This window comes from Hippopotamus amphibius, chromosome 9, assembly GCF_030028045.1.
Source record: "Hippopotamus amphibius kiboko isolate mHipAmp2 chromosome 9, mHipAmp2.hap2, whole genome shotgun sequence".
NCBI lineage: Eukaryota > Metazoa > Chordata > Mammalia > Artiodactyla > Hippopotamidae > Hippopotamus > Hippopotamus amphibius.
Window position 1 is genome coordinate 95,917,669 of NC_080194.1, and position 20,194 is coordinate 95,937,862.

At 42.3% G+C, this 20,194-nt stretch overlaps 1 pseudogene; it reads right to left on the reverse strand.

Annotated features, from left to right (window-relative positions):
- Window positions 1-20,194, reverse strand: part of LOC130860974 (acyl-coenzyme A synthetase ACSM1, mitochondrial-like) — a 66,044-nt pseudogene that overhangs the window by 26,561 nt on the left and 19,289 nt on the right.

Sequence of the window (20,194 nt, forward strand, 5' to 3'; positions counted from 1 at the left end):
AAAGCACATTCGATTTATATGAAGTTCAAGAAGAGGCCAAACTAGTCTGTAGTGACAGAGATCAGGATGGTTGCTGGAGATAGGGGATGCTCAGGGAAGGTGACTTGGACTAAAGAGGCATGAGGGGACACTCTAGGATAATTAAAATGTCTTACATCTTAACAAGGATATTAGGTACCTAGTTAATTAGATTTGTCAGAACTTGTCACACAAAAATTATCTGTGCATTTACAAAAACTTGATTAGGAAAGAACTCATGTCTGTCTTGTTAACTTCATATATGCTTAATACCTATATCTAAGTAATTTATACTTAATACTTGACAAATAACATCTACTTTGCTACAGGTCCTGAGATGACAGTCATCCTTCTGTCAGCTAAAGGGATGATGGAGAGATAGGGAAAGGGGCTCTGTCCAGAATCTGAAATGGATTGAGGATGTGTTGGAAGAGAGATACCTGCCCACAGTATCATGGATAAAAGGGCTTGAGGTTCAAGACATGCATCATTCTCTGAATGCTCTGCCCACCTAACTGATCAGTGATCCTCTCTGGGATCACATTCTGTGTGTGTGTGTGTGTGTGGGGGGGGTATATATAGATGGTCTCTCCTCCTGCTAAGTGTCTCACAATCAAAGCTGTGTGCTCTCCTCATAAACATCAGAAGTGAACTAGTGAACTTCTGGGGCCAGCTCCTGCCTGCCCCTGTGACTGCTGCCTAGGAAGGGACGGTGAAGTGGACAGGACTTGTGGTGGTGACCTCCCTGTTTGTGGAGAGTGCCTTCTATCCCACGGCCCCTGCTGGGCTCCCTAAAGCTAATTATCACAGTGGCACCACGTCCTTAGACTGCTTCGCAAGGTTTTGTTCAACAGTTTTGAGCACATTGGACTTTTGACAGGTTGAGGAGCTCTGAATTGTCTTCTCTGCAAATTTATTTGGGAGAAGTTAGCTTAGAGCTCTGGAGCCTCCCACTGGCTTTGAGCAATGCTGTGCACACAGTGGGGCCTCTGCGCACACTCATAGCAGGATTCAGCTCATCTGCTGGGCTCAGTGGATGGAGAATCCTGACTGGCCCAGAAGGGACCACTCACCTACCGTTTCTGACTGTCCGTAGGCCTCATAGAGCAGAAGCCCTGTCTGTCTTCTCCACTGTTCTTGATCCTCAGGCTGCAGGGCTTCCCCACCAGAGACACAGTGCTGCAGAGTGGGGAACCTGAGACTGAGGGGGAGGCAAGATGTCAACAGAGCTTCAGAATGAGCTTAGGTGCTCTGCCCCACGCCCAGGGTTAGGGGCTCATGACATTGTCAACTGGATCATTCATCCTTCTGCTTCTTCACTTTCTTACTTGCCTTCTGGGCATTTTACTGATGGTCAAGTCCTACTGGAAGTCACTCACTCCCTATCGGTCCCTGTTGACTCTTTTGGCAGGAGAAGGTGGTGGTGGTGGTGAGGCTAACGGGTTAAATCAGGGAGATCAGGATTGAGTTTGGATGTTGATGTAACAAGAGGGAGAAAAGTGTGCTTAGAACACATTCTCAGCATTCTGTGTGACTAAGAGAAATATTTTTATAAACCATAATGGCTGATGGATAAGACCTCAAGGATATGAGAGGATGGTAATAGAACTGTACCATCTGCTGTGGAGAGTGGACTTTGTGAACTGAAGGGCTTGTGTGTCTGGCTGGCGAATGCAAATTAGGGGTTGCAAAATGAATTGCTCAGGACATCAGGGAAGACGGGGCTTCATGTAAGAAAGGAAAATAAGGATCGCAGGTAACAGCCATGAGAGAAGGTATTTTGGAGAGAACAGAAAAGTCTGCTTGAACATTTGCTGTAGTTTGCTACGCACATTGGGGGATGAAAATCCTCTCATCTCTTTTTCCCATGAAAATTTCCATAAATAATACAAAAATTATCGCAAAATAATGATAGATTCCCTGAAGGAAATGGGCAGAAGTGATGGAGGTCTTAGTACCAGCCTGCACGGGGCTGAGCTGGGCCAGCTCTTAAGGATGAGGGAGGTGGCAGGCTCCCTTGTCACCCTTTCCTGGTACATACAGAGGCAGTAGTGATGGACAGGAGGGCTGGTTTCATTGCGGGTATGTTCCTCATTCTTGAGCTTAATCCAAAGTACATAAAATAGGCAGAGTCTCCAATAGAGTCAGGAGTTATGCCCTGGTTGAATGTCTACTGGCTTTGGTCACCATCTCAGGGGTGTTCCCAAAAGTGGCTGTACTATGACCTTTGAAATACAGCTGGAAACATAAAAATTCAGCCAGATTGAGGGTTCATGAATACAATCAAGCTGTATTTCAGTTATCTTCGTACACTGAACTCCTTTATACTGTACCTTTTATGCCTAAAACATGTTAGCTCTGATTTTGAAGTAGCCATTTCAATTTCAGAGTTGTTAAAAGACAGGTAAACAACCATAAGATTCAAAGGGCAGATTTCAGGTTAGTTAAAAATTAATCTGGAAACATGGGGGAAATGCAAAACTAAAATTACATTATGATACTACATACCCATCAGATGAGCAAAAAATAAAAACTTTGACAATAGCAAATATTGCCAAAGATGTGGAAAAATGGAAATTCTCCTACCCTGCTAGTGGGAGCATACATTGGTTCAAGACTTTGAAAAATAAGGTGGTAGGTGCAATGTCAGTGTGACCCAGCAGCCCCTCTCCCAGAGAAGTTCCACAGAAATGTGTGTTTATGTGTTTATGTACATGTGCAAGGACTCAATGCAGCATTAATCATCAATAGCCCCAAACTGAAACCTACCCAAATGCCCATTAATAGAACTGATTAAAAATGTGATACTTGTATAAAACATATTCTTAAACAGCAGTGAAAATCAACTATGGCATTATGTAACAACACGGACACATCTTAGAAACATAATGTTGAAAAAGGAAGCCAGATATTACAGAAAAATGTATGATTACATGAACTTCAAAAGCAGCTAAAATAGAGTAACTTGTCTAGGGATATTTCCTTAGGAGGTAAACTATGAAGGAAAATAAGACATGAACAGCATAAAATCGAAGAGAGTGGATTCCTTTAGTGTTGATGAAGAGGCATGGGCTGGTCTCTGGGGTGCTGGCAGTGTTCTATTCTGTGACTTGGGTGAGAGGTTACATAGGTGTTTTATTTTCAATGATTCAGTAATCTGTAAATGTGTATCTTAGGTACTTTTCTGTAGGCTTATTTCACAACACAAATGTTTAAAAAAGAAATCCACAGTTATGCAAGGCTCACTGAGTGTTTTTTTTGGTTCTCTGAGTCGTGTTTAAAGAGCTAATTAGACTGGGTGCTAAATAAAACCACCAGCACTTACCTCTCTCTCTCTCTCTCTCTCTCTCTCTCTCTCACACACACACACACACACACACACACACACACACACACACACACACACAAACACAGAGTATCCTCAAAGAACCATAGTTAAAAGCATTCAGACCGCAGTGCATCAGGTACTTAAAGTCCTACCCGGAGATTCTTGTTACCTGCCTCAGCCACCTCTACATACCTAGTGAAATTCTGCTGCAGAATCGTTCGAAATACAGAGGGTGCAGCAAAGCATCTGGTAATAGGGTATTTGAAGAATGTCTAGGACATGAGGAGGGAAGAAATTTTAGTTTACAATTAAGATTTACAATATGGATCTGTTATTAGTATTTTAATTCTGATCTCCCCTCCAGGAGAGACCATTTATTCATTTGTTAGTTCTTTCAGTCTGCCTAAATTGAACATGAATTTCGTACATAGCATGTGTCAGGTACTATTGGGGGAACACAAGAAAATCTATGTTGAGGGTGTGGGCAGAGAGGGAATGGAGGGAAAGTTTTATTTTGTGAATTTATATAGTAAATTTTTAATTTAATATTTTTGGTTTTAGTCACTATCTCCTATCTTTAGTAAGAGAGGCTGAAATTAAATTTAAAAGTTTATTACTAAAAATTCACAAAAGAAGTAAGCATAAAATAAATTAAACAATTAAACATTCAAATACTGGGTTTGGGGTAAGTTTGTAGAATTAACACTTTGAAATAATTCAACCATAAAATACACTGAGACTTTGGGGCCACCTCTTGTAGGGGAAGGAAAATCAGACCTGGTGGGGAAAGGGGAAAGGTGGATTCAATGTTGTTTATGCAGCTATAAGCCTCAGAGACTGGCAGGATTCAGGCAGAAAATAATGATGGAGAGGGAGGTATTGATATAAGGGAAGGGTACGACAAATGGGAGGCGCCGTTTCAGGCGCTGGAGGGATGATCAGACGGACTTAACCAACCAGCATAAAAATGTGGGAGAACTAGCTCAGAGAGAGAAGACTGGACGGTTTTGAGAGCCACCTGAGTAGATGTGCCTGCTGGAGAAATGGAAGTGAAGGAAATTGCTTAAAAGGGAGGGAACATGGAGGGCAGAGCTTTGGAGGACTACTGTGTTGAGCAGTAAGCTGTGGGAAGAGGAGGTGACTGCAGCAAGTGGAGAAGGTTCAGTGGAGCAATTTGACCTTAAGAGAGGAAAGACAGGGCTGGTTCAACATCTATTAGGGTAAAGGGAAGGTATTTTAGGAGCAGGAAATTTGAATACGTTTGTGGACTGAGTGAGCAGAGCCAATGAAAAGTGAGAGCTTGCAAATAGAGGAGAAAAGGTTTAATGAGTTAAAGATTAATAGAGAGGGTCTCCGGACAGAAGAGCAGGGACAAGAACAGGATCAGCAGCAGCTGTCGGGAGGGAGCTGGACCTTGAGAGGTGAAGGGGCAGGGCTGCCTCTGAGATAGAAAGCAGGGGAGTGAGCAGACACACAAAGACAATTTTCAGGTGAAGACAAATGCAATACATGGAAGGAGTTCACGCTGGTGACCAGTTATGATCGTGATCTCTGCATGCCAGCAACAGCTACCACTCACTGCGTGTTTTCTATGTGCCTGTTTCAGGGCTAAGCACTTTACACACCTTTCCTATATCAACTCATTAATATTCCCAACCATTTTGGGGAGGTAGTAACCATTAAAACTCCCATTTTACAGATAAGGAAACTGAAGCTCAGAGTGGTAAGTAAACGACTAATAAACTCAAACATGGGATAAGAAACTATACCTGTCATATTCCAAGGCCTCTGTTTCTAACACGTCATTTAATTGAGCAGCCACACACACATTTACACACACATTTATAGACACACATTTATACTCACACATTTACACACACATTTACACACACACACACACACACACACACACACACACACATATACACACCAGGTACCTGGCCCTGGTAGAGCCAGGTTGCAGGGTCCAGGAGACCTGAGCTTGTTTTGGTTGCTTTCATTTCTCCAAATGTATATTCTACTTCCCAAGTCCAGAGTCTCATCCACAGGTCTAGGGACAAGTGTGGAACATGTGTTGTCTTCAAGGTTGCATCTTCATATAATTCTAATACAGTGATTGATTCAGTGCTCACACTTTGAGAAAACCAGAGCCAGGGTATGCTAAGAGGCTAAATAAAGTATTTCTCAGTTGGGTCCAGCTTTTGAGCTCAAAATGAGTTTCTTCTGGAAGTTTGCTGATATTGAAATGTTAGTCTTCTTACTAATACAATGACCTTGGGGTCAAACTGGGGCAGATGATGGATAAAGACTGTAGACCCTGATGCCCATGGTTCAAGCAGGCACTCCAGGACAGCAACAGCCCAGCCTGTGTCTGACATGCACCAGAAGATATCAGAGATCTTCAGCTGCAGTAACTTCCAGCTAACTCCAAAACAGGTGGGCATTAGATACTATTCTAACTGCTATACTATCCTCCCCTTCTCTCCACCCCTGTTCCTCCAGGGTTTGGCTATTCAGTTGTTATCGTTAGCACAGATACCAACTGTGTCTGGCCCCTGGTCTGGTTAGCAGGTTAGAAACTATATAGAATGTGGTCTGGTTTGAATATTACTAGTTGGGGGAGGGGGAGAAGGGAGAAGAGTCTGGTTTAAAATTGATTAAATGGTTAACCCAGTCGCAATCTGTATGTTTGTTCCAGGTTATGGCAGTGGCTTCATGTGGCTTGGTTCCAGGTATTATTTTTCCGTAACAGCTCATGATTGGGAAACCCCATGCCTGATCTGTGCACAATTGAGGAGAGGAGAGGTCCTGTCATGTAAGGTCACATGCCTGGAGCATTTTATCTTTCCCCACCAAGTGCTGGAAGCACTGACAGGGACACAGGGGCTTGTCATTTGTGTGGTTTGCAGAATGCCTGATGTTTCTACCCACATCTCCTCCACACCTCCTGTGGAGGTGCTCAGGCAGGACCCAAATATGCCTCCTTTGTCATTCATATGCCTCTGTCAGCAAACACTCAAAGAAAGCCTATACTTCTCACACACCTAGGGGTCTGAATCGAAGAGAGCAGCAGGGATAAACAGGATGGGGTCAAGTCCACCAGCAGTTCCTTTCCTAGCACATACACATACACGTACACACTCGACCCCAGATCTGTGGCCCGGCTCCTACATTGGTGCCCCCTTTCCTACCATGAAGGGAAGCAAGGTCGCAATGCAAGTCCGTGGTTGTGCTTTGCCATCTTGGGAAAGCCTGAGGTCCCACTGGTGAAGAAGATGACCATTGGGTCCAGGGTTTTTGACTTAATACAGGTGTGATCTGGGGATGCTGATTTGCAAAGGAATTCAGTACAAAAGTACAGAAGTCATGTTTCCTGTTTTTCCATCCTCTGGGGAAGAAAAGAAACATGAGTCTTGGAGTCAGACAACTGGGGTTTGCAACTCCTAGCATTATGCAGCAGATAAAGTTTATGGGTGACTCGAATAGCTGAACTGACATTTCTTCATTGTAAGAAATGGGGAAATATGATGAATTATGTTTTAATTTAACAAACATTGAAATAATATTTCCTATGATTCCAAACAATGCTGTAAATGATTTACAAATAAGAACTCATTCAATCTTCAGAGCAACCCTAAGAGGTAAATGCTGCTTTTATGCCCATTTAGCAGATGAGGAAACGGAGGCTCAGAGAGCTTAGGTAACTTACCTCAAGACATATAGCTAGCAAGTTGCAGAGCCAGGATTCAAACTCAGACAGTCTGACCCATACAATAAGCTTTTAGTCACACCGCTAACATTGTTTTATGCAGACTAGCTTCACGGGAATTTAACCTCACAAACTTGATGTTGAAGGATGGGAAAGAGAAAGCTGGGTGAATAAGAGTGAAGGAAATGTATGTACACATCAGCCCTGGCATGAGCTTGAGGTGGTAGGTAGAATCCGTAGTTCCCTGTTTGCCTTGATTGTTGGAGAGCTTCTCCTAGACTGAGGGTCTCCTTCTTGAGCCTATAACTATTTTAAATGCTAGCTTCCTATAGGGTTCAGTCAGAGAGACTGCAAGCAATCCCAATGCTGGGGGAAGCACCGCCTCTTGTTGAGAAATAACACTATACTAACTCTAGGCAATTTGGGGGAGTTTTAATGAGTATTCTTTGTTTAAGATATTCATTTAATTCTCTGACTTTAGAATCTAGCATCAGATGTGATTTCACTAATAATTCCCTTTTGGGGATGAAGTAAAGAGCTTTAAAAACAGTGGAGTTACTTCAAGAAAATAAATCCAGCATGGTTTGTGTGTGATATGAAAATTACCTGAAGGCTTGCAGAATCAGAGTTTTGGGGGTGGAGCAAGTCTTTCTCACCTCCAACCCTTCCCTAACTTTCCCTTCAAGGTGCCCCTATAGGCACCCGCCCCCTAGGAGATGGAAAGTGCTTGCTCCCAAAGCTGCCTGTAATTTTTCTCTCAGTCTCACGTTTCATCTTAAAACTTCATCTTAACCTGCCATTCAACTTCTTTCAATGTTAAACTTATATAAATATTTCAAATTCCCCAGCTACAAGGAAAATGAGACACAATGCCCCTCTGACCTTACACATCTCCTTTGCGCAGGGGTGATTCTATTTTAGTGAGAGAGGCATAGAAGTTCACTTTCCTTATTTTATAGATAAAATAATTGCAGCCAAAAGAGGAGAAGGAACTAGCCCAGGGTCCCACAGCAAATCAGTGACATAACTGGGAAGAGAAGCTCCGACCTGGTGAACTTCCTCCCACTGGCTGCTTCTCTACCAGCTCTTGGGAGTGAGTGGTCTTCTCCTGCCATTCCTCAGAAAGCACATTCATCAGACAAGAAACTCACTTAATCAGTGATCAGAAGTCCAGCCACCCTTTACGGCTGTGGTCAGACACCAGGAGCTTGGTTTGCAGAGCAGGACACTCAGAAGCCACAGAATCCACCTCTGGGGCAAGAATATCTGTGGTCACGATGCCCTTGGCTTTAGACACTTGGAGTCGGTAGAGAATGTCCTTGGCCTTCATCTGGGTGGTCCCTGGCATGAAAATGATCCCTAGGGATGAGAAAGGAACAGCTTGTTGTGGTTTCTCTTTCACAACCTCACAACCATGGGCATCAGACCTGGTTTATCTGCAGAGAAATCCACTAACCTCTGGCTGTGCAAGATGTGGTCCAGAGCATCAACACGCCTAGGACACAGCATCTCACACTCCACCCCAAGCGTACTGAATCATAATTTGCATTTTCCTCCAAGTGATGTCTATGCACATGAACATTTGAAAACATGTCCTAACCTTTTCTGCTCTAGATGGATCTAGCCAGTAGACAGGTGAGTCCTTCTTTACACAAATTTACAGGCAACCTGGGAAAGACACAAGAAGGACAGTGTCCCTGACACTGCCTCCCTGCCCCCATTTTTCTCCTCTCACTTCCTTCTCAGTCATCTTGAAGCTCTTGTCATCTCTTGCCATCATTCCTCTTGTCATCTTGAATTTCCTCTCTTTCCTTCATTCCACATACCCAAAGTGAACTACAATGTCCTTTGAACTTTCCTACCTTCCCTTCCATTCTCCATCACCAACAATTACTTCAAGTCTTTGTGAGCCCCAATTGGATTCTAACTTCTCTCTCTACCAGGTGCCCTGTCCTGAATCTTCCTACTACCCCCTTTTCGTATTATTAGCCTGCTTAGACTCCACGGAGCACTGACTTTTTCCCCTCCACATCTCTTTTCTTCACTAACACCTGGGCCCTCTCTCCAGGAAAACACCACATCCCCATCCTGACACCCATGTGCTGTGCCCATTCTTGGAATTTCCACCTATTTCTTCTACTCCTCATGAATTCTTTGTATCCCAAAGATCTCAACTCATGTCTTGCATTTCTCATGGACCATCTCTTAACTATACAGATGGTATGCCTTCTCTATAATTCCTCAGGCACTGCTGTTAGCTCTTGACCTTGGTGGATCCATCAACTACTTGTGAGAAAATATGAGAGAGAGAATGTATGAGCAAGTGTATGGCATGTTGTGTGAGCATGCATGATAGAACAACTGAAGTGATTCAAAAAAGAACCCATGAGTCCCATACTGATTATATAGATGAATGCATAGATAAGAAATTAAAAGGAAAGGAAAATCTCTACAGAAGAATGCCAACTTATAAATATACAGGGAATGATAAAAATGGAAAATCCTAATGCAAAACCACCACTGAAATATTCAGTTCAGTCAAGAATCATCACAGGATTCTCAAACCATAAGGTGAAAAACAGTTGGGGAACAGGATGTTCACATAGTCCCATAAATATTACATGACCGGTTGCTTATTCAATACAATGGGAAAATGCACATTTCAAAAGGTGGATACAACCTTGCTAAAGTGATAAAACAATATCACTGATGTTAGGAGAAACCAACTTTATATATTCCCAATGTGATGCACCACGAAAGACACAATAGTGCCCTTCTAGTACTTGTGCTAAACATGTTTAACCTGAGTATAATCATGCAGAAGGAGTCAGAAATGCCAATTTTGGGAAGCTTCAGCAAAACAAACTGGCTTAGACACTTCAAAAATGTCATTGTCACATAGACAATGTAGAAGGTAGAGAAACATTCTAGATAAAAGGAGATGGAGGAGATATACAAACTAAATGCAATGCATGATCCTCAATTGGAGTTTTTTTTTTAAATTTTTTGGCTGCTTTAATTTTTTAGCTCTTCATTGTTGTGTAAGGGCTTTCTTTAGTTGTGGTGAGTGAAGGCTACTCTTCGTTGCAGTGCACAGACTTCTCATTGCAATCGCTTCCTTTGTTGCACAGCACAGGATCTAGGTGTTCAGGCGTCAGTAGCGTGGTGCGAGGGCTCAGCAGTTTTAGCTCGCGGACTCTAGAGCACAGCCTCAGCAGTTTTGGCTCACAGGCCCAGATGCTCCGTGGCATGTGGAATCCTCCCAGACCAGGGATCATACCCATGTCCCCTGCATTGGCAGGTGAATTATTAACGACTGCAGCACCAGGGAAGTCGCTAGATTTTTCATTTAAACAAACAAACAAAAAAATGGTATAAAGGACATTATTGGGACAATTGAGTAGTGTTGACTGTGGATGTATATCAGGTAGCTATGCATTGGCCAAAAAGTTTGTTTGGGTTTTCCATAACATCTTTCAGAAAAACCTGAACAAATTTTTGTCCCAACCCATATATTGCATCAGTGTTAAACGTCTTCTGTGATACCTCTACTGTGGTGATGTTAAGGAAAGGTCTTGGATCTTAGCAGAGGCATGCTCCAGTGTTTATCTGGTGTTTGTATGTGTCACAGTGTCTGCTAATGATTCTTGAATGACTCACTGAGAGAGAGGGGCTCAAATATGGCAAAACATTAACAATTCATCAATCATAAAAAAGTAAGAATGTCTGAGACTGTGTAAGAGAAAAGTGTGTGTGTGTGTGTGTGTGTAAGAGAGAGAATTATGACATTTTGTTTGTGGGAGCATGTGTATAAGGGAAAGAATGAATGAGAAGGAGTGAAATCATATTTGAGGGAGTCTGAGAAGAAGACACGAAGAAGACAACACTGGGGGGAAGAGTGAGCAACCAGCATCTCAGGACCAGTTGAGTCCAGGCAGCCTGAGGTCCATGTGGGTCACTGACCTGTTTGGACGCAGCTCACGGTCACCAGCCACCACTCGGGCACTCGGGGCAGAATCAAGGCTAGGTGGTCTCCCTCCTGGAGGCCACAGGTCTGGGTGAAGATGCTGGCTGCATGACGGGTTAGGTCTGTCATCTCTCTGAAACTCCACTTCACTTTATCCCCTTGATCATTCACCTACCACAGGGCTGGGTTTGGACCTCTCTTGCCCTCCTGGTTAGGATCATATGCCACATGTTATTTCCTGCTTCAAAGGAAAGGGGCACTAATTTGGCCCATCCACTACCATATCACATTCCAGTGTGAGTGTAGCTCAAGGTCTGAGATCCCATTTCCACACATTTATAGAGCCAAGAGAAGTTGGTGGGAGGTGAGATCCAGCCAACTTCTTCTGGCCTACTGTAACCCTCGCCTCTTAAGTCACATAAAACCATGAATAATCTTCATGTCACTTATTGAAGATTTAAAATTGCATCCCCCCATGTGTCTGTCTTAGTTCCATATGGACAGTAGGTTACTCTCTGTGTCTCAGTTTTCTTACCTATGAAAAGGGTATAATAATACTACCTAGAATGTAGTCAAGTTTAAATTAAGTATTTTAAAAGCCTAAGTGTGGATAACAGTGCCTGGCACATAGTAGGAGCTCAATAAAAATACTGCTGTTGTTATTGTTATTACAACAAAATTAAAGAGGATAATTTAATTCCTGAATATTTGGGGAAATTATTTTTAAAATTACGGTACCTGTAGAGGTGGAAGAAGTCAGTGTTGGAAGCTCCAGGCTTTTTTCTGCCCTCACAAAAACATCAAGTAAACAACAACAGACAGAGATAGCTTCCTCGGAACTTAGAAACAGTCACAAATCTGCAGCAACCAACAAATGCCCAAACAATAAAAAGTCATAATCGAAGTGGTAAGAAATCTTGTGGTGTTTTTGCATGCTCTTTCACCACCTCCTCTCTGATGTGGTACAGTATAGTTGGGAGGCAGCTGCCCAATTCCCAGCCCCTCCCCTAGGATGAATGAAAAATACTGGAATTTGTTTGCAACATTCTGGCTTGTCTGGAGGCTGCTTTAGAAACTAGTTTCTGTCTTGACTGACTTGGAGCTCAGAAGGGAATGATGGCATATTGGAGGTGTCTGAAAACAGTGACAGACATCACAGAGTGTGGAAATTGTAGACCTGTGGTTACCTAGGGATAAGAGACTACAGACAGAGAAATAATAGAACATCTAAGTCCTCAAGAAGATTCACGTATGAGACTTTTAAGAAAGTTAAAATGTTTAAAAGCAGCCATGTATTTGGGAGAAATGCAGGCAAAAGCACAGGCCCAGGAAAGACACATGCCAGAGAAGACCTGAGATACCTTACATTTTCATATTGGGCAGGTTACTGAAGGTCTTTCCCTGCATGGAGCCAGTCTGCAAAGACTTACAGAGGTGGCTATTTTTTTTTAATTCTGTTTTTTAACAACAGATCACAAGGTCTACAAAGAAAAAGAGAAGCAGCCTATTCAAAATAACAACATTAATCTCCAGAAACTGACCCTAAAGAGGCATAGGCTGCATTTGCTAGACAAAGATTGCTAAATGACTCTCTTACGTATGCTGAAAGAGCTAAAGGAAAACACAGACAAAGAACTAAAGCAAATCAGGAAAAGAGTACATGAACAAAGTGAGAATATAAACAAAGAGATACAAATTAAACAAAGAGATACAAATTATACAAAGGACCAAACAGAAATTCTGGACCTGGAAAATACAATAACTGAATTGAAAACTTCACAAAAGGACTCAAGAGCAGACTTGAGCAGGCAGAAGAAAGAATCACTAACTTGAAGACATCATTAAAATTATTGAGTCAGAAGTGCAAAAAGAAAAATAGTTCACTTTTTCACAAGAAGAAAAGTGAACAGAGCCTATAGAATTTATGGGGCACAAAGAGACCAGTATGCATAGTATGGGAATATCAGAGGTAGAAGACAGACAGAAAATGGAGCGTAGAACTTACTTGAAGTAACAATGGCTGAAAACTTCTCAAATGTGAGGAAAGCCATAGAGAGACAAATACAAGAGCCTCAATGAACTCCAAGTCGGATAACCCAAAGATGCCCACAGAGAGACATTAAAATAAAACCACAAAAGACAAAAACAAAAAGAGAATCTTAAAGCAGCAAGAGAAAAGTGACTCATCAAATGTAAGCAATTCTTAGTAAGATCACCAGTGGATTGGAGACCATAAGGCAGGGGATTATATACTTAAAGTGTTAAGGAAGAAAAAACTGTCAACCAGTAACTCTATATCGAGCAAAATTATCCTTCAAAAATGAGGGAATATATATATGTGGCTGAGTCACTTTGTGGTGTACCTGAAACTATCACAACATTGTTAATCAGTTATACTCCAGTATGAAATAAAAAGTTGAAAAAAATGAGAGAGAAATTAGGACATTCTCCAATAAAAAACACTGAGGGAGTTCATGACCCTTAGACTTTCCCTGCAAGAAATGTTGAAAGGAGTTTGAGTTGAAATGAAAGGACATTAGAGAGTAAACTAAATACAAAGGTATAAAGCTCTTTAATAAAGTTAAATACACAGACAAATATAAAAAGAGTATTGTTATAATTTTGGTTCATAACTTCACTTTTTATACTTTCACCACATGTAAAGCACAAAAGCATAAAAATAATTATAAATCTATGTTAATGGGGAGGCAATATGTAAAGATGTCATTTATGAAATCAATAACATAATGTGCGAAGGTGTGAGGTAACTGCAGAACAGTAGGGTTTCGTATGTGAACAAAGTTATGTTGTTATTATTTTAAAATAAAGTGTCATAATTTAGAATGTTACATGTAATCCCCATGGTAACCACAAAGACATTATCTACAGAATGTACACAAAAGGAAATGAAAAGTAAATCAAAGCATGTCACTATAAAACATCAACTAAACTCAGAGGAAGGTAATAAAGGATGAACTGAGGGACACAAAAGCTGTGACATCAAGGAAACAGTTAATATGGGAATAGTAAGTCATCTTTATCAGTAATTACTTTAAGTGTAAGTGAATGAAATTCCCCAAAGAACTAGATTGGCAAAATGGATAAAAAAACTCAGAATTTTATTATATGCTGTTCACAAAATTGTTAATTCCATGTGATGGCTTATGATAAAACCAATCCAAAAAACTTTCAGAATACTTTTTTCAATAAAAAACCTCACAATACAATATTAATTTAGAAAAGTAAACCCATATTTACATTAGATATAAATTTATGTAATAGTATGCATTCATTCATTCCATATATATTTGTGAAGTTCTCACCATTTCTTGGGCACTGCTCTTAGACCAAAAGGATACAATGGGGAAAAAGACATACATATACACATGCATGTAAATGGTTTTAAATGTTTATGGACAATTTTCATTTACTTGTTTAAATCAAGTCTTTTATTTTCCCCAAGTAAAAGAATTAAAGTTTTATTTTTGCTTGTTCTTGTTGTTGTTGTTTTAATTCCCAAAACAAAACATATTCAGTATAAAAGTTCAGACAATGCACAATTTTATTAACAGAAAAATTCCTTATGAACAGAAAAGTTTCTTCAAATTCTTCATCACATTTTCACTCCCTGAAGGTCAACACTGATAATTGTTTGGTGTATAATTCCCAGCAATTTTTTCCCACACATGTGCAAATATGATCCTGCCAACTTTGCCTCATATGATTAGAACAAAAAAGTGTGTCTCACCTGAGATAATATTTATATACATGCATACATACACTCACAAATCTATCTATACATATATAGATTATATAGATATATATAGATAGATATATATAATATATATACATACATATGTACACACACACATACATATATATATATATATACACACACTCATATCTATGGAAAAATCAGTGCTGTGAAAAAATTCTAGTCCAACAGATTAAGGAAATTTAGCAAGTACAAATGACTAGTGCACTGTCGATTTAAGGGGAACAGAATATGTAATATTTCTGTAGGAGTTTATAAAGTGATAGAAATTCTGAGGTGAAAAGAATTGTTGCCTTAATTCAGACAAAAGTTCAGATGCAACTTTTGTAACTTGAAGAAGATATTGCTTAAGCAATTACAGGTTTTTATGCTCAGAATTAATCTGATAATGTGATATTAAAACTAACATGTTTTCAAGAGGATAAAACACAATCTTTCAAAAGAATATGACATTTAAACTTTTATGCAGTGAGATTTGAAGCCAAAGGAAACTGAGAAATAGATTTAAAAAATAAAACACTAACTCAGCAATAAAAAGGAATGAAGTAATACACAAAGAAATACGGATGAATCTCAAAAACATGCTGAGTAAAAGAAACCAGACACAAAAGTGTACATCCTATATTATTCCATTTCTGTGAAACCCTAGGAAAGAGAAATAAAAATGGCTAGGACAGCAAATAAATGGCTACCTGGGGCTCAGGGAGGGGTGGGTGGGTATTGACTAGAAAAGGACAAAAGGAAAATTTTTGAGGTGATAGAAATGCTCTAAAACATTAAAATTTCACTTAAAATGTGTGAATTGTATTCTAAGGAAATTATAGATCAATATAGTTGATTTAAACCAACAAAAACCTACATAGTTCCTCCTTATTAATCTCTACCTAAAATATACTTTAAAGAAGAAAAATTGGAAAGGTAGATCAATTACTCACGTGATTGATGAATGACATGATTCTCTATGAATGTTAAAACACAGAAGAGTTTATTGCCTATAGAAAGGGTCTGCTTTGTTTTTAATTAAAATGAAATACACATAGAATTTCTATAATTTCTGTAACTTAATGACAGAATACGATAGATTTCATAGAATGTAAATCCTAGTTGACATAGATAAAATACTTTCACCAACAATGATATAATTCATATTCTTTTCCATTGCATTTGCAATATTTACTAACCTCCAGAGATTTCAAAAGTCAGAGTATGCTTTTTGACCACAATGGAATTAAGCTAGAAATCATTAACAAGAAGACAATGAGAAACTCACCTCAACTATCAGGAAACTAACCAATACATTTCCATGTAACCTACGGCCCAGAGAAGAATCAAAAGGCAAATAAAAACTATTTTGAACTGAATGGTAATAAAATATGACATAGCAAAATTTGTATAATGCACCTAAAAGGAGTGCTTAGTGGGAAATTTATACTTTTAATGCATATATTAGAAAAGAAGGAAGGCTGAAAGGAGCTAAAAAAAGAGAGAATAGCATATTAAATCAAAGGAATGCAAAAGAAAAGAAATCATGGAGCTAGCAGGATCAATGAAATGGAAAGCAAATACATATTAGAGAATATCAGTAAAACCAAAACTGGTTTTGAAAAGACTAGTAACATTGGTAAGCTCTTAGGAGGACTTTTCAAGAATGAAAGAGAATAAACATATTAACAATATCAGGAATAAAAAAGTGCACATTATTACAATTCTTATAGACATTAAAAATAGCAATAAGAAAAATATTAATAACTTTATGTCAAAATATCTGACATTTTGAATATAATGAACAAATTGCTAAAAAAATTAACCATCCAAAGTTGATGAATAGAATTCTTAATAACCTGCTATGTATTAAAATAAAGTTAAATCCATTACCAAAAGCTTTTTACAATGACAACCCCTGATTTTATGTCTAAATATTTTGATATGCATGCTTATTTGTTGAGTTTGACTTGAGAAGATGCTGCTTTTTGTTTTTTTAAGAAAACAGTGATAATTTTATTTCAATGATTTCTCAAAACAACAAAAATTAGTGATAACTTTAAAATTCTTTATCAAAGCACTTAGAAGAGCACATATTAAATGTTCATTAAATATGTATTGAATAAATAAACAACTTTAGAATATAAATAAGGAATAATAAGGAATTTCAGGGTTTAAGTAAATCTAAAGATGACCCCAGTCACCAGTGGGCCAACGCCAGCTCTAGGTGCCCCAAGTCCCCATGGCTACCTATCCCAGGATCCAGCTTCACCCACTAGTGGGCAAGGCCAGCCCTGGAACACACCAGGTCACATGGTCAGCCGCACCAGGAACCATCCCTGCCTACTGGCTGGCAACTACCACATGAGACAGGAAATGTCAGCCAACCAGTCTAGCGGTGGGGACCAGCCTTGCCTACCAGTACTCCCACAGCAGTTGGCCATGCCACAATATAAGAGCCCACATGGGGGGAACCCTAAAGCATATAACTCTAGTGACCAGAGGGGAGAGTGCTGCTGGGCCCATAGGATATCTCCTACAGTAGGCTGGTTCTCCAAGATCAGGAACCACTTATAAAGCTAGTAGGAAGCCTGCGTGCTCTCTCGAGGACGTCCGGGCGCCGGAGGTGCCCGAAGCGCGCGCGGCGGCGACGGCCGGGCGGCTGGGGGGAGGCGGCGGCGGCGCACGGAGGGCTGGCGGGAGGGAAGCGGGAGGGAGGCGGAGGCCGCCCGGGCCCCGCCTTGGCTGCCGCGGGTCGCCTCGCGGGGAGCAGCGCCGGGCAGGCTCTGCGCGTGGTGGGAGGGCCGCCCCCGTGTTGCGCTTCTCGACCTGCTTCCCGTCCTTCCGGGTGGTGGGAGAGAAGCAGCTGCAGCAGGAGGTCGTCTAATTTAAAAAAAAAAAAAAAGCTAGTAGGAAGCTTAAAAGGCAAAATTAATAAAATCACCTCTACCCACAATAAGTAGTTAAGGGATATACAAGACTGAAACGTGTAAACTATGTCATTAAAAGCAACCAACATGGGAGAAACACTAAAAATGTAGGGTGGTTAGAATGCATTTGACCTGCCTAGGCTGGGGGGCAGAGTCAAGATGGCGGCATGGGAGGATATGGATTTCCTGTCTCCCCACAATTAGCCCAGTTGCCCAATGCTAGCGGGGGACCTTGAGGCCCAAGGAGACTGAAGGAACCCCTGAGCGACAGGGTAGGATGTAGAGGGAGTCAAGCGGAAGGATAAGTGGAGGCTGGACAGGACAGCTGCCCCTGAGGGATGGCTGGGGGAGGGGGAGGTTCCAGCCTGGTGGGACCCTCAGGGTCTTGGAGGATAAAGGGGGAGTGCTTTTAGGTTTCCACTGCCCAATTGACTGGGAGGCCTGCTGGGCTCTCTGGCCGGGTCCTCAGCCTCCAAGGCCCCCTCCAGGCCACCTTGGTCCTAGGGGTGTAGGAAGGAGGGAGGGAGGAGGGGGGAAGAAGTGGAGAGGTGGAGAAGTGGACTGGTGGGGGGACCTTCTGAGATCTGAGGACCAGGGAAGGCAGGCGGGCATTTTCTCTGCCCACTAGGGCCCTGAGAAGCCTGTGGTCCTCCTGGCTTGGTCCTTCATTCTCTGAGGCCCCCTCCAGCTGCATAGGTCCTAGGTGCATGGGAGAGAGGGAGGGTGGGGGAAGAGGTGGAGAGGCAGACTGGTGGAGGGACCTTCAGAGATCAGAGGACCAGGGAGGTGGGAGGCCTTTTCCCCTCCCCACTCAGCCCCAGTAAGCCTGCTGGGCTCCCTGGCCTGACCCTTCATTCTCTGGTGCCCCCTCCAGCTGCGAGGGTCCTAGGTACTTGTCAGGGAGGGAGGAGGGGGAAATAAGAAGGGAGGGAAACAGTGGGTATGGGGAGGGACCCCTCAGGACCAGAAGAGCAGGGGAGGCACCTCCAGCTATTCCTCCACCCACTTGGTTGCAAGCAGCCTTCTGAGCTTCCAGGCCAGGTCATCCACCTTCAAAGGGTCTCTCTGGGCCATTGGCCCTAGGGGTGTAGGAGGGAAGTGGGGAGGGGAGGAGAGATGGATGGGGAGAGGGGTCCTCTGGGGTCAGAGGTTCAGGGGAGGTGTGGAAGGCATTTCCTCTGCCCACTTGGCCCAGGAAGCCTGCTGGGCTCCCAGGCCTGGTCCTCAGCCCTCCAAGGGCCCCTCCAGGCCACCTTGGTCCTAGGGGCATAGGAGGGAAGTGGGGGAGAAGAGGAGAGACAGATGGGTGGAGGGATCAGAAGATCAGGGGAGGTGAGGAAGGCATTTCCCCTGCCCATTCAGCCTGGGAAGCCTGCTGGGATGCTGGTCCTTTACACTCCGGGGCCCCCTCCAGCCATGTGGGTCCTAGACAAGAGGGAGGGAGGGAGGAGGGGGGAAGAGGAAGAGAGTTGGGCCAGGGACACACCAGGACTGGGAGATCTGGCAAAGTGCCACAGATGTTTTCCTTGCCCACTCAGCTGCAGGAAGACTGTTGGGCTTCCAGGTCTGGTATCCTGCCTTCTGGTGCCCCCTCCAAATGCGTGGGTCCTAGCAGCATAGGAGGGAGGGGGCGGGGAAGAAGAGAGGCTTCTGAGATCAGAGCACTGGGGGAAGGCCCTAGCATTTCCCCCACCAACTCAGGCCTAGGGAGCCTGCTGGGGTCCTGGACCTGGTCCCTCACCTCCAGGACCAGCAGCACTCCTGGGCTCCTCCTGCCTCATTAAGCCTAAGTGCCACTGCCCACCCACCCCTCCAGGGCTTTTTCTGGCCCTGTGGGACCTAAACATAGGCCTCGTCAACAGCCTAAACCCTGCCTCTGCCTCCCCACCCCAACCGCCAAAACCTTTAAAGGCTTTGTTTTCTTTTCTTTTCCTTTCCCTCCTCCTCCTCTTTTTTGCTATTGCAGTTCTGTTTTACCTTCCAGTTGTTGCTTTATCTACTTTTCCAATTTTCTCTAACACATGTTAGTTTTCTAACCTTACTGTATTTATATTTTGCTATTGTTCTGCTCCTTTTTTTTTCTTTATTATCCTGCTCACGCAGCCCGGGGGATCTTGGTTCACAAGCCTGAGGTCAGGCAGGAACTTCTGAGGTGGGAGTTCTGAGTACAAAACACTGGACTAACAGGGAACCCCCAGACCCCAGGTAATATTCATCATTGTGAGGCCTCCCAGAGGTTCTCACCTCAGCATCAAGACCCAGCTCTACTCAACAGCATACAAACTCCAGTGCTTGAAACCTCAGGCCAAACAACCAGTAAGACAGGAACATAATCCTGCTCGTCAAAAAAAAAAAAAAAAAAAAAAGATGACAAAACAATAATTCACAGATGAAGCACCATGATAAAACTCTACAAGGCCAAATAAATGAAGAGGAATAGGCAACCTTGCTGAAAAAGACTTCAGAGTAATGATACTAAAGATGA